The following is a 12975-nucleotide window of genomic DNA, read 5'->3' as shown; positions in this document are numbered from 1 at the left end:
ATACCACAAGGATTGGATGTCTTTTATCTGCTGCAGCCTTCATCCGCCTGTAACATCTGCCTGTTCTGCCATTGAGGACTTTCTTGGATTGTTCTTTGTCTGTTTCCTCTCCCTTGACCTTACCACCATGAGTGACCCTGCTGGGAGTACATGACTCCTGACAACATTGCTCACAGGGTTCACTGGAACACGCAAGCCCACTCACCACTACAAGGTGACAATCCAGCAAGGGACAGAACCAAGTAAAGGATAGATAAATCCTTTTTAACCTTACCAGGTTTGTAACCCCTGCTCTCTCGAGTTGCAGTAAAACATAAAGTGCAATTCTATCCAATATGCAAATGAGTGTAGCATGCTGGGTTCAAACATTAAGTTTTCTCTGCACTTTCTGCTTCTACCACTTGGTGGAGCATGTTCTTTTATGTAGAACTTCACATTTACAATTGGGTTGAGTGAATTCGCTCTCTGTGCCTTGTCAAAATACCCAGGGAAATTGTCCTGTTTCTTTCTCTGTTTCTTGCCCCCTTTCTTCATAATTAAAACACATTAGACAAAATCATCTTCATAAATGTATCCTCTTTAGCTTAAAAAGTAATACATTTCTTCTCTCCAATGTGTGTTTCGGGAAAACTATTTCATTTTGTATTTTAAAGTGACCAAAGGTCCCAAGGAGAGCCTCACACTGACAGCAGTTTTTAAAAAGTGACATGCAAGTAAATAATTAACATGTCACATATATTTATTGCACTCAATAATTCTTTACAAACTGCTTTGGGTTTAGGCATAAGTGATTTTTCTAGCATATATTTTTCACTCTGGTGACATGTAATAATGTAATTGTGTAATTACTGTAGCAATAAATTGTCACCTCTGTAAGTAGGTTTTACTGCCTAAAGCAAGCAAGAAGTGTGTATGTGTTTAATTCCTTCATTTCTTTGCAGGACTGTGGTTTGCGGTTACAGGTCCTTTTAATGTAGTTGGTTGTGCTGTGTCATCCTAATGTTTATGCTTGTAGGAGTTGTTCCTAGTTTGATTAAGCTTTTCTCCAACTGATGATTCATTAGGTGATGTATTAAAACCCACTGAAACCCTCTAGCAAAACCACAGACACACAGAAAAGGTAGGCTCTATGTTAATTACCAAGGCAGAATAAGCATTTCAGAATAGCTTTGTGTTTCTTTCCAAAGATCTTGACTAAGGGTTTGTCATAAATATGTTACTCTGTCAACTCTTGGGATCAGACAGATGCAGTTATGGATATTGTGCTGCATGAGAATACAAGGATTATCTTGTTATTAGACCAAGGTCGGCCAACCTGTCCACGTGCTAGAACTAGGCAGATACCCCCAAGAATATTACAAAATGGGCATGGAAATGGTGGTTCTCACCCACTTGTTGTCCCAGCATCTGGGATTCAAAAGTACACTGCCACTGAATCTGGAAGCTCAATGAAGACCTACCATTCTTGACAGCAGACCCATAGTCATCATAACAGCCTTCATCAATCTGATGTCCTCCAGAGCTTCTAGGCTACAACTCCCATCAGCTCCAGTCAGCATGGCCACACAAAGCTGAGGCTAATGGGAGCTGTTGTCCATAATTTCTGGAGGGCACCATGTTGACGTAGATTGCCTTCTGGGATGTTGCTGTGCTCTTAGCCATTGCAGCAGCAGCTCTCGTTTGAATGAATGAATGAATGAATGAATGAATGAATGCTGTGAGTGAACAGGAATTCTCTGTGTCCCTCTCCCTCTGGGGATTGCTGACGTCCCTCCCTCAAAAGCCCTGTGCAGATGCACCATGAGGTCAACTCCTCTTGCAACTGATTGCAGCTGAGAGTCCTTCTGAGGAATAGCCCTGCAGAAATGCTCTCCCTATTAAAATAGTCATGGCTGCTAGTTGGCAAGCATGTGTAATTGATATGACAAAAAAGGGGGGCTCTTTTGGCTGAGCATACACATCAAGCCAGTGTAGGAGAGTGAGCAGGCCACTTGGGTTTGTCCCAGCAAACAATTTGTCTTCCATAAGGAAGTGCAAAGTGATGCCCCATAGCCCCCATTGATACTTAATGTAGCTGGGCTGAATCCCAAGCACTGCTCAGGAGCTGCCTTTGCCTAGTGCCTGCTCTGACCTGTTGGCATTTGCAAAGGCCAAAGTGGGGAGCAGGCAAAAGCTCCCCTTCTAATGGGCTGCTAATCCTTACCCAGTGCATTGCATTTGGCAGCTGAACTCCGAGGATACTTCAAAGAGGCCTCCCCTTTGAGACATTTCCTGGAAGCCTGGCAAGCCCCCAGGGAAGACTGAATGGGGTCTGTAAAAGCAGCCATCAAGGTTCTTCCCCCTCCCACTTTTTAAAAAGCTAGTTGGCAGCTGGAGTGATTCGCACGTTATTGGATTTATGTGAAGTGCTGCTGAGCAAGAAAGATTTGAGAGGGGTTTACAGCTAGATTGGATGATCTCAGTACATTGGCTTCTGCCTTGTGAAGAGGAGATGTAAGAGTCTAAAGCAAAAGGAACCTTAAACAGGGAAAGCCAAAAATCCATCAGAGACCTCCTGATCAGAAAGTGGGGTGAGAGGCAAGTTTGATAGGCCAGAAGGCAAAGCTTCTTGAAGTATGAGGTCACATTATCCAATTCTGCCTGAGGAGGTCTATGAAACTCAAAAGCTTGCATTTTTGTACTATTTCCTAAACTGTTCAAATCGACTAAACGTTTTCATGCTCCTCTGATTCCCCAAAAGAAAGACTATTCCAGTGTTGGGGTAAAGCACCAGCACTTGAAACAAGTAACCCGAACCATTTTTTCTTTTTTTGGGGGGGGGATTGACAGAAAGACAGCCTATTCTTCTCTCACTGATTCCTTCTTTAGTAACCACTTGTTGATATGCAGGTTGTTTGTCTCAGGCTTTACTTCCTCTCTCCCTTTTGTTAGGGTTAGTGTGTAAGTGTTAACCTCATGACTCTATCATTGCCACATATATGTCTGTACTCAGAATGGCTTTATTTTCCAGGAGTAATAAACCTTAAGTTTTGTTATTCTTTTCAGCCACCATCTTACCAGACTATTCATTTTCTGCCCTCTGCTGCTATATATACTGAACTCCAATAAATTATGGGGTCAGTTTACTAAAGGTGCAGAAAGTTTTGAATGAAATAATAAATGGCTCAGGCAGACATTAATGGTCCATGATTCCAAAGCTGCAACTAGAAATGTTTCAGGCATGGATGGACAGGATCAAGGTGCCATTGGATTTCTGGAAGTCATGAAGGTAGAAGACCCACACAAGGAGCTGAGAACATCACTGGATGGGACTCAAAGGACCATGAAGCTAAAGCTCTATTAATCCAATGTTTGGCTGACTTGCAGCTTATACATATGAAAAATGAAGGTACTGCAAGAGAGATGTTGTTAGCCTTGAAAAATCTACATGGGAAAACAGGAATGCAGGATCAGATCCAGCTTTATAAAGAACTGTTCCCTGCTCAATTAAGTCAGGAGGATTGCCTCTTAAATCATATGGGAAAAGTTGCTGAATTTGATGGACAAACTTGGTACTGCAGGAAGAAGTCTGAACAATGAGCAGAAAATTGTGGTTTTCCTGGCATCTTTACCAAATGAGTATTCTCCATTTCTGGTGTCGATGGTGCTTGCTGATTTTAAAAGGGAGGCAGACAGACATGTGATCTACTATGGTCAAGGCTCCACTGGATCAAATTATACAGCCCAGGAAGACAAAAGGAGAAGAAATTTGCATGTGTGCCACCCAAAAGCAAATCAGAAAAAGGAGCTCAACCTGAGTGCTATAGTTGTGGCCAGAAGGGAGAGTTCAAAAGAAACTATCCAGCCAATGGGAGCTCACCATTTCTACAAAGACAGAGTAGCAAACAAGAATATGGGCAGAGCAGAGGTGCTCCAAACCCATCATTCCAATCTAAGCGAAACCAATCTAAGTTGTATGGTTAAAAGTTTTTCAATAACCCCCCCCCAAAAAAAAAATTCTAAGGCTACAGTGTGGCTAATAGGCAATGGAATGACTTCCCACATGACATCTAATGCAAACCTTTTCAAAATCTGAACCGAAATGAAAGTGGAAATGTGTTTTTAGCAGATGGAAATTCTATAGCCGTTAAGGGATGTGGACAAGGGTGTACTAAACTGCATTACAGTTCATCATGTGAAATCATATGATAGACACAAAGGATGTATATTCTAGATTTAGATGGAAATGTATTGAATGTTTGCACATTTACCAAAAGGGGTTTAATGTGTACCTTTGTGATAACTTGTGCACAATAACCATGGATGGACGATTATATGCTAGTGCCTTTGAGAAGCAGGGTGTTTCACAAAGGAACAGGCAGTCATGATAACGTGCTGTGCAAGTACAGATTATTTTGAGCTATGGCACAGATGATTTGGAGATTGTGATGTGAATGCCATACTTGATCTGGAAAGAAAGAATCTAGCAAAAGGCATAGCAATAAAGGTGTGTAACAGTGGCAAAGGCAGGTACATAAATTGCATAAAGGAGAAGAGCACAAAGCCATCCATTCCCAAGCAAAATGAAAGGCACTCAAAGAGGCTACTGGAGCTGGTACACACTAACCTGTGTGGGCCCATTCAGATGCCTTCCAAGGCAGGACATTGTTACTTATTAATTTTTGTAGATGATTATTCCAGGTGATGTCTGACTTATGTACTGAAAGAGAAGAGCCAGACCCTGCAACTGTTAAAACAATATGTTGCAACTGTGAGCAACAAATCTGGCAGAAAAACTTGAGCTCTTTAAACAGACAATGGGGTTGAGTACATGTCACATCACACCCAAACATACATGACAGAGCAAGGCATAACAGACAGGCACAAAACACCACATACTCCTGACCAGGATGCTGTGGCACAGAGAAAGAATAAATCACTAATGGAGATGATGAGGTGAATGTTGTTGAACTCTAATCTACCTAACCAGTACTAGGGAGAGGCTGTGATGACAGCCATGTATTTGCAGAATAGACTGTTGCACAAGGCAACAGGCAAGACTCTGACCTATGGCACAGACCAAAGCAAAGCATGCAGCACATCAGAGAGTTTGAATCCAAGGCCTATGCTCATGTACCAAAGGAGGTCAAAACTGGACAACCTAGCCCAAGAGGGAATAATGGTTGGCTGTGTTCCAGGGAGCAAAGACTACAGAATATTAAATTGAAGCAAAGCCAAAATCACAGTGAGCAGCATTGTGTACTTTGATGAGGAGACAGAAACACAAACTATGCTGATGCAGAGCCCAACAGAGGGAATTCACATCCAAGAAAATCAAATAACACACCAACCAATATGAAGAACTGTCGAAGGTGGAGAGATGGAAGACCATGAACGGGCAGAAGAGGATGCGGAGCAAGCAGAGAAAAGTGCAAAGATGCAAGTTGCCACGCAAGCAGAATTCAGACACTCATCTCTACTCAAAGACATACAAGCTCGCAAAGGCATACAATATTAGCTTGCTAATCAGAATATCATGGGGCACTTTGTCAACAGCATCGCTAAAGTCGAGATATATTATGTCCACAGCATTTCCACAATCTACTAGGGAGGCTACCTGATCAAAAAATGAGACAAGATTAATCTGTCAGGATTTGTTCTTGACATCCTAACCCAGATTTCCTTTTGGAATGCATTTCACAACTTCATCTGTGACAGGTTGCCAACAGACTATTTAGTGAAGGGGATTCAGTCATATGCCCCAAATTTAGGTTTGTGCAATTACAGTAGATTAAAGCGCTCTGGCACAACAAATCCACTTTTTTAAAAAATGGACTTTTTGTGGTTAGGAAAATATTGATGGGGAAGATACATAATCTCAGCACAAATAAATCAGGATGAATGCCCAGTAAAGAACAGGCATCATATAACCTCTGCTGAAGCTTTATCTGACCAAATCAGGATGAATGCTCAGTAACTTGGACCATGCTGTGTTATGATTTCTGGTCTGTTTTGTGCTATTTATCTTTTAGTGGGGTGAGTTAGGATTTGTCCTTTTTATAGATATTGTTTGATGATTACTTTTAGGATTTGTTTTATTGCATTGTTCCTATTTATTTGGTGTTTAACTGATTATCAAGTTGTTTTTTGTATTTTGTGGATGTGGTTTGTGACATCTTTTTGTGAATAAATCTGACAATAAATAATAAACTAATAAGCAGGTCATCTGGAAGAGCCCACAGTCTCATTCCCTTTATACGTCAGCATCTGTGCCACAAAAACTCTGAAAAGGGCTCAAGAAAACGGCAACAACAGAAAATAATCTCCTCTAGGTCCTTCTGGAAGTGGACCTTTCAAGTCTACCTGAATCAGTTTCCATGGCTGTGACGTTTCCACAAAAGGGGTTTTCTCTTGCAAAGCTACTGCCTTTTTCCCTGCCAAGTACAACCAGAATGCACAAAGTTCTTAGCATGTTTCTGATACCAGACTGGCTATCTTCTCATACATCTCCTGGCTGAACAATCATGCTGACCTCATATACAAGCAAGTTTATGACTGGGTCAATAGATAACCCCCCTCCCCCTTGCACCAAACCTTCTCAGTCTAAGTCTCCCCAGCTGTACACAACTCAGGATGCTACTGATGTTGTGGTGAATATTTGTCCATGACCAGGAAATATATTTGGTATCATCCCTACTTGGGGGGAATGCATTGGTCACTACTACATTTTGCTTTCCAGGTTTACCATAAATGTTAGCTTGTGAATTCATCTTTACAGAAGACTATCTGAGTTATGTTTTGAAAAGAGTTAATCTTGGGGGTTATTGGGGGAATGTAGGGGCTTTGGATCCAACAGATCAAGGGCGGTCTCCATGTTGCTGGTGTCCGGGCTCCAGAGTGCCCTATTCCAGGGCTTGCCACTAGCACCTCCTGGCAAAACCTCTGCTGGTGGCAGATCTGTGACTGCAAAGTTCTTCACAGGTGTAAGAGGGGCTTCCACGGCAGACATGATGCTCCCTTCACTGGTGAAGCTCCTGCCTGCCTTATCCTAGCCTCATCTGGCCAAGCCAGCATATCTGGAAGCTGCTATATATCTATTTTTATTTTTTACTTCGTGTTTTGAAGTCAACAAGAAACAATATTAAAGCCCCTGCCCCCTGTATCCATATCTTGATCTCTTGAAAGGGTTAAGAGAGAACAGTGATGTCTCTGATAAAAAGGAAGGCAAATTCATGGGAGATATTAATGGCTACTAGCCACAATGGTTCTGTTCTGCCTGGTCAGTCAGAGGCAGGATGCTTCCGAATACCACTTGTTGGAAACCGCAGGAGGGGAGAGTTGCTCTTGCGCTCAGGTCCTGCTTGCGGGCTTTCCATAGGCATCAGGTTGGCCACTGTGAGAATAGGATGCTGGACTAGATGGGCCACTGGCCTGATCCAGAAGGCTCTTCTTACATTCTTAAGTCATGCTAGTTAATTAACAGCACTTTTAGTAAAGAAGAAAAGGTTATTTCTAAAGTTCAACAGGTTAATATTAGAGACTCAAGATTTCAAATCAAGGGAAAATGAATATGATTCTTAGATTATACCTTGAAACATATGCCTTTGTCTCCTTTGTTGAATATGCTCTCTGTAAATTCATCGAGGATCTCTGTTTGGCCATGAGCAACCCTGGCATAAAAGGAGAGTTTTTGATTCAGAGAGGCAGGTCTGCAGAAGGAATATCAGGAACGGCACCTCCCTGCTTCTGTTCCCCGTGAGCTGACTGGACAAGATATTAGGCTTAAGACTTGTCCTTGAAAACTTTTCAGTTGTTGTGTGTTTTCTGACTGGTTATTTAAGGAACTGCCTTGTGCGTATGTGTTGCTTTTATACAAGGGAAGGGGTGCCCTGTGATTGCACACACAGAATTAAATATAAATTTAATAAATAAATAATAAATAAATAAATCAATTTATGGAATCCCCAATGGTGAGAAGTGGCGCAGGCCACTCAGTCAAGTTCATGGGCAGTCAGTCTTTCAAAGGCAGGGCAGCCAGATGGCGCTTCCGAGCTCTGAGGCAGCATGTCACTGAGGCATCTGGCTGGCCACCATGGGAAGGGGGATGGTAAAACATATGGACCTTTGGCCTGACCCATCAGGCTCTGTCGATGTTCTTGTGTATCTTCCCCAGTACTTTACCAACAATGGGCACAGTCCTGTTGGGACTTGCACTTCACCTCCAGCATACTTTGCTGCCTGTGGTGCAAGTGGCAAGAGAAGTGCACCCGACAGACATCTCCCTGCCACCTGGGCTGGCACTTGCCATGCTTCTTAACTGCCACAGCCGCTGAAGCCTTGGCAAGTGTCTCTTGTTCTTCAATGCTTCTTTGGAAAATGCACCAGCGGCAGAGCCCTCTACAGACCTCACACGCCCAGAATCATTGAGCGGCAGAGAGGCATCCTTCCACATTACAGCACACACATCTGTGTGTGTCTGTGCAATTTTTGTATCGCTCACCTGCTTGGAAGACTTTACACACCTACTGAGAAAACAGAGGAAGGGAAGAATGGAAATGGAGAGTTCAGCCAAAAGTGAAAAGGCTCTGGGATTGCAGAAGGCCAGTGCCAAACATACTAAGTGCTCCTCTGAGCCCAAACACCAGACTAGCTCCCGGAGCTTGGGAGAGGGCAGAGAGAAATCCTGGGGCCTGCTTCTCTAATTAGCCTGGCCACTAAGTGGCTCTTGAGCACACAGCACTGTAGAGATGGGGCGTTCTTCTTCTCGTTTTGCATAGGAAGGTTGGCATTCTTCTTGACCGTGACACAGCTATGGAGTCAGGCAGCTGGAGCAGGCTATGTTTTGTGTGTCACGCATGAGAACTGCAGATTCCACAGCCATCAAAGGCAGTCAGGCTTCACTCCATTGCATTAATTTTATCTGTATAAACCATAGGTTATTACAAAAAGTTTAAGAGAAAGGTACGCTAAATGAAACCATCACCCCTTGACAGGTATAACCAGCCCCTACTAGGCAGTTGCTCTTGTTCTTTGCACAACGGATCCCCAATGCTGCTCCAGTGTGAATCCATAACTGGAACACATTGGCTGGTTCTAAAACCCCAAAGGAAGTGGGAACAGGAACAGTTCGGAATAGCTGTACAGTGCATCCATTCTTTGCTGAGAAATGTTTACATCCCCTCCAAGCAGTGGGATAGCAACACTCTCCCATGTCTTCTGAGCAGGACTGCAGCCTCACACAAAAATGAGGGGTGCGGTCAAACATCAATGGTACCTAGAGGTCGTAGCCAACTAAATTTTACGCAGAGTAGATCCATTGAAATTAATGGATCAAAGTTAGTTAGGTTCATTTATTTCAGTGGACTGAGTAGGATCAGCATTGCATACAACCCTAAGAGTTTAATTGGTGTGAATTTGATTGCAATGGAACTTACAGCAATCAACAGTAAAATTATCTGCAATATGCATCTTATAGACTCTTTAAACAGACACAGAGAGACAGACACACATAGTAGTCCAGTTCTGAAGAGCTGGTGCTGGCAGTGCATTAAAATACATGCAAGATTTTGGCTCCAAGCTGTTATCCTGCCCTTAATCTCGGAGGCCTTTTCCATGCTGGCTGAACCTCTGACCTTCAGCCAGAGCAACCATGTTTATAGGCACGAGGCTTGCGCCGAGGGTGTAACTGGACAGAAGACAGAGGAACAGCCACCTGAATTCCACGTCTCCTGCTTGGCCAGTTCGGCCCATCTCCACTCCTGCTCTCCCAGGCACTTTCATACCCAGAAGCATAGCCCAAACAGTCAGACCCTCTTGGGAGGACAACCTGCCCTTGCGTATGTCCAAAAACCAGGACAGCCCAGAAATCTGATGCAGCAGTTTATTCAGATGGAGTACATGTAAGGAGGGATCGGGGAGAGAGAAATACTAAGTATGGAGATCACCACTGAAATGAAACCCCACACCAGAGTATTGTCTCACTATCCCCCCAGTTGTTACTCTCAATGTGTCACTTCTGGCGTTGGCAGCTTCAGGCATCAGTTGCAGGTTGGGGGGCGGGGTTAAGAGAAATGCTTGGCAACAGGCTTCTTTTGAGGCCTGTAAGGGCCCAGGTGAGTGCTGATGGACAGGTGGCATTCTCCATCCACACGCAAGGTGGTCACCAGGGGAAATGCCCAGGGGTAGGGGTGGAGGGGATGAAGTAAGGGGGGTGAAAAAGGCAGGAGATGGAGGGTGTCAATGTGTGAGACTTCCCCCCTCCAGCCAAGGATGTCTGCAGAAATATTTCAGGGGACAAGGTCTATGAATTGTTACTATAGGTCATTGGCAACCCAGTCCACCCACCATTACATTTAGAATTCCGGGGAGGGCAAGCACCCTCTTGCCTCCCCCTTGCAGACACCCTTGCCCCCAGCTCTTGCCTTTCCACCCTATCCTCAATGTGTGTATTGCTGGGAAGGCCACGACTCTTCCACTTAGGCATGATGGAAGGTTGGGTAATGTTAAAGTGCCAGGCTGGAGAGAGCAGAATTGTGCCACATTCTGCCAAGATGGGTTTTTGGGCATTCAGACTGACAGCAACAGAGAAAGTTAGTACAATTACAAGTTCTCACTATACTAATATGCTTTCTAATGATAGCCAGTGTACTTGAACACAGGTTTAATATGAAGCCCTCTTCTTTAAGATCATATCAAGGAGCTATGAGGATATATAGGGATCATGAACATATTCAAATACAGGTAAATATCACATTATCATTAATATCAATAATATTATTATAATCAGAGCTAAATAACAATCAAGACACTGGGATCATTGACAAGGCATCAACAAGGCACTTAAGGCTTCAATGCAAACAGTAAATCAATAGACTTCTTAATCTAGGTCTAAGGAGGCCAGGTGTCTTGTACAGCAATGGAGACATGACAAAGGCAAAATGACAAGAATAAATCACTGCATTTCAATGTAAACAAGCAGGCACAACCTTGTAGATATCTTCTTTAAGCACAAGAGTTCAAATGAACCATAACAAACCAATTGGCTGAAAAATCTCCCTCTAGAGCACTGTTCTTCAACCTTAAGCCCCCAGATGTTGCTGGATTCTAACTCCAACCATCCCTAGCCAGCCTAGCCCATAGTCAGGGATGATGGGTGTTGTAGTCCAACAACGTCTGGGGACCCAAGGTTGAAGAACACTGCTCTAGACAGTTAAGGGCCTCAGTGGCACAATGACACAACTGCTTGGAAGTGAAGAGGCTTATCTCAATGGGATGTACACAGGGCCGGTTCTAAAGGGCGGCCAGGTAGGGCACTGGCCTGAGGGCCCCTGGAGCTACAGAGGCCCCTGAGGGGCCCTTCCACTCCCCTCCCGCGATCCATGGCAGGAGCTGCGGATTGCAGGACAGGAGGATCTTCCGAGCTGCCCGCCATCCCCCCGCTTCACCTACCTTTCTCTCTGCTGTTTTTTGCAGTGCGCGCAGGGTTGCCATCAATCAAGATGGTGGCTGAGGTTTCCGTAAGGGGCTCAAGCCTCTGCCACCATTTTGGTTGATGGCAGCAATTCACGCGCGGGTCTGCCATCAACCAAGATGGTGGCAGAGGCATCAGCCCCTTATGGAAACCTCGGCTGCCATCTTGATTGATGGCAAACCTGCACACACAGTGCGCACAGCTGCAAAAAGCAGCAGAGAAAGGTAGATGAAGTGGGGGGATGGTGGGCGGCTCAGAAGCTCCTGTCCTGCGTGGAAGGGGAGCGGAGGGGCCCGGGGCAGCCTGGTGCCCAAGGGCCCCGGCATGCCTGGAGCTGGCCCTGGATGTACAAACCAAACCTTCAAAGTACATTCTCAGAACGAACAACAGCAAAACAGTCAGAGTACAGCTGCGGTTACGTAGTTGGTGGAAGACACAAGCGCAGTTCCATGCTGGACTTCAGTTGAAAGGGCAAGCTCTTGGTTCGGACAGCCCCTGAGTTAGGGCACAGTGGCTAGCTCAGAGTTCTTAGACATAGGGCAGCGCAGTTTACTGAGTACAAGTGCACAGAGGCCAGCAATTCCATTTACATATGACTGTGCATTTCAGGAGCCTGTGTTAGAATAGGCATCTAAATGCAGCTCACAGTTCATCGCCAGCAGGCACCCTTGGAAGGAGAGGGAGGCTAAGCCAGGGCCTAGTTTTCAGCCCACAGAGGCTTGAGTTCTGGGTCCATGCAAAAAATAAGTTAGGGTTGGAGGGTTTCCCCTCCGATCTCTGTGGAGAACCCTGCCAAACTGGATGGGGACCTCTGGAGACCTCTTAGCAGGGCTTTTGTGAACAGAGCCAGTGGTAAGGGCTTGGCTCCTAATAGCCTCTAGATGTCTCAGGGTACATGCACACAGTGTTTTGTTCCCTTCCCCTTAATTACTAGTTCCCCAACCTCTGTGAGTTCCATAAACCTGAAGTCCATTGTGGGCAGGCAGGCAGGTATTTGTTCACCTGTGTGCACAGCACATGCCTTTAAAAAAAAAACAGTTTGGGGAATTGTGCAACAACGAACTTCCACCGAAACCAACATTTCAAGCACGTTTTGCAGTGGACAAAACCAGCTAATTTTCAACATTATTTTTATTTTATTTTTGAAATACAAGTTTTTGAAACGACAAGATTTGTGCAAAGAGCAGGTTAACGTGCATGTGTGTGTGTGTTGCACCTGGCCTCAGCAGCAACCCAAGGAGGAGTGCCTCAATAGGTGAACGAATGGCAGGCAGGTGGGGGCACAGGAGTGCCCTCTGATCCTCTTTCATTTCTGAGGGAGAGAAAAAAGGGGAGGCCCTGCTCACTCTTGGGATCTTGCAGGTCAGATAATTGAAAACTGGTCACCATCTATATAATCACCACAAGGAAGATGGCTCATCCCTGCCCCCACCACACCAAGGCTGTTTACGCACACAGACCAGTTTTTATTTTTAATATAGCTGTTCTGTGCTGAAGCAGTTCTGTGAAAAAGAGCTGTATTAATC

This window comes from Rhineura floridana, chromosome 16 (assembly GCF_030035675.1).
Source record: "Rhineura floridana isolate rRhiFlo1 chromosome 16, rRhiFlo1.hap2, whole genome shotgun sequence".
In the NCBI taxonomy this organism is placed as follows: Eukaryota; Metazoa; Chordata; class Lepidosauria; order Squamata; family Rhineuridae; genus Rhineura; species Rhineura floridana.
The sequence above is the reverse complement of the archived record's forward strand: the minus strand, read 5'-3'. Positions refer to the sequence as shown.